Source organism: Macrobrachium nipponense, chromosome 42, assembly GCF_015104395.2.
Source record: "Macrobrachium nipponense isolate FS-2020 chromosome 42, ASM1510439v2, whole genome shotgun sequence".
NCBI classification, from domain to species: Eukaryota; Metazoa; Arthropoda; class Malacostraca; order Decapoda; family Palaemonidae; genus Macrobrachium; species Macrobrachium nipponense.
Window position 1 is genome coordinate 2,787,746 of NC_061103.1, and position 2,759 is coordinate 2,790,504.

Here is a 2,759-nt window from a genome sequence, read left to right on the forward strand (position 1 = left end):
CTTTTGTCATCTAATTCACCTTGCTTTAATATTTGCCCATTGCCATTTAAAGACAGCGTCAATACTAGTTTAAAAAGTAAAAATAATAAATCGTTTTTGACAGTGGTCGAGATATCTAACTGAAGTACCGTAAAAGTGTTTACAAAAATATTCAATAATAAAAATAATACAGAGCAGACGAAAGATGACGTTCAACTCCATAATATATAACAAAGCGGAAAGTACTCGAGGTTTTCGTCCTCTACAGGAAAATCGCCGAGAAAGAATCGGCTCAGAATTCGCTTTACATCCGCTGTGCTGAAATTATGAGCGTTCGTGTTGCTGCTGTTTGAGAATGTATCTGTGAAAGATCGCCTCTCGATTTCAAGATACAAGCGAGAAGGCTATATAGACCTGAACTCAAGGTACGGTATCTGGTTTATTTAAAAGACAATAGATCAAGTCTATCGTCTGTTAACTCTAGCCCTAGAGCCTAACTTCTCTCATCTTTCATGTAGGATTTGTTCAGTTTTTCGTTCTAGAATCAAGGCTTGGTCGTTTGATGGGACTAGACTGAGGTTTCGGGTTATGAAAGTTTTCGTAAGTTTGGTGCATGCGTGAAATTTCTGGAGAAACGAAACTATTCTGTGGTGCTTTGGGCTTATTTAGAAATGATCTCGCCAGTAAAATAAATCGCATCTATTATTTTATTTTTATATATATATAAAATTTTGGCAGTTAAAGTCAAGCACCGGTACACTCTCTGACATTTATCGCTTATGGCAGTGATACAAAGTACTTGGAGTGGTTGGGCAGAAAGATAAAGCTATCCAGAAAATAAATGAGATGAAGGTGGAACTAGGAGAAAACTCTACACTTATTACTCTAACTAATTATCAGGGAGTTGGCCAGCAAGACTGAAAAATAGACTTAGGATGGAGGTAAAGTAAAAGGCTTTAATTGTGGGTGCAGCCTACAGTGTATGGGAAAGAAATTATGTTACAGATATGGCAGACTAAAAAGTTGCTTTGACCTGGAACACAGACATTCCTGAAATTAAAACGAGCAACCATTGCTTGCTGGCAAAGTATACTTTCTGAAATGTATTCATAATTATGTGTAGTTTCCCGCTGTTGCAGTTCAACGAAATTTGTTAGTTTTGCTTCGAGAGAGAAAGAGAGAGAGAGAAGGCGTTCTAAAGGCAAATCCTCACGGCGCCACGCGCAACTACTACTATGAAGATGGCCTCCCGTCATTTTCACGTCCGTAGTCACATCTTTATTAAGTGATGTTGCCGTCGGGTTTTCATTTATTCACCGCATTTTTAATCATATTAGGTGTGAAGCCATTGACTTGAATGGTTTGAAACACCAAATTTGGGCCAGGATGATTAACTAATTGGCAGTGCATAGGTGTGATAGGGGGCTGGAACCGGCCAGTCACAGGGCTTTCTACCTAGGTAAGTTGACCAAGATCACGCCCCAAGGGCATTTTAATTTCACAACCTGTCGAAAACTGTATAATTTATATTCTCTGATATATCCGTACGCCAGTATTTCATTTTGTTACCGTCAAAATGGATGCACGTGCCGCAGATGTCTAAATGAGGTACCTGTTTCACTGTAATGCAACGAGTGGCAAATTCAACGCCGCAGAAAGCAATCTTTACCGAGTTTGGAGTTTGGTAGCGATATATAAAAGTATTCCGATATATAAAAGTACTCTGTGTAAATCTGTGACGTTTTTAGAAATAATTAACAGTTTGTCAGTTCAATGGCTGCCCAACACTGCAGGCAGATGTTGTAAATTTATTTGTACATACCTACTAGGTATCCATTTTCTAACCTTTAACGAAGTCACTGCTAAGAGCTACAAAATAATTATACCCCGTTTTCTTTAGTATTAGCTCTGCAGAAAAATTGATGTTAGGGTATATTTTGAATAATCTGATTAATTTTGCTTAACATTTAAAATATTTGAGATATAGATTTAATAAATAGATTCAACTGTCCCTTCAAATTTGTTAAGAAATTATTTATTTGATTTAGGGAGTGATAAGAACCATTGACCTGACGTAGGCTTTTTTCGGGGCGTAGGGATAGGCCGAGCTCGGGTTTTTTGGGGCCTTGTTCAAACGGACAGCATGAAAGACGAACAACAACTTGTTACGTAAACTTCGTCTTGAGTTTGATTTACGAAGTGTAGGGTTTTAGAAATTAATAAACCTTAAGATAATTGGTTTGTATGATCTCCTTTCCTGTTTGTACCTATCCTAACCCATATCATATCCGAATCCTTATCTGCAACCAAATTGGAAAATTCGGTAAGTTAAATAACATTTCTTGTCAACGTACCAATTTATTTCCACGAATATAATTAGAGGTCTCTGGGTTTGCTGATTAAATATATAGTATTTGTTTTTTAGTTTAGGAGTGAACTAAGAGGTGTGGGTCCAAACTGGGTTAATTGAAAGGTAGGTCAACATTCCAATTTTCCACAAAGGCTAGACCGCCATGATTGGACGGCTGATTTGAGCCAACGGTCATTTGTTAGGAAGCGGTTTCGTCTTTTAACGTTTAACTTACTTATTTAACTTAACTTACTTATTTAAGACCTAATACACTGTTTTCTTTACCTTAACTAAATTTTGAGCCCTTTTACGTAGTTAGGCTATTGTAATATTGGAGTTTGTGAGAATTAATTAAGCTTAGACTCAGATTGAACAAGTTTACAGGGGTTTATATAATTACATGGGCATAGTAGAAAATTTAGTCAAAATT

General features: G+C 36.9%; 1 protein-coding gene across 6 annotated transcripts in view; it reads left to right on the forward strand.

Moving 5' to 3' along the window:
• The window catches only part of LOC135212932 (protein Star-like), a 48,385-nt gene that overhangs the window by 3,985 nt on the left and 41,641 nt on the right, over nt 1-2,759 (forward strand). The window contains exon 1 of one of the 6 annotated variants that reach the window (XM_064246677.1): nt 140-404. The exons of the other annotated variants lie outside the window; for them this stretch is intronic. The gene's annotated coding sequence lies outside the window, so the exon portion shown is untranslated. Of the gene's footprint in view, nt 1-139; nt 405-2,759 lie in introns of those variants that run through there. 6 annotated transcript variants of the gene reach the window in all.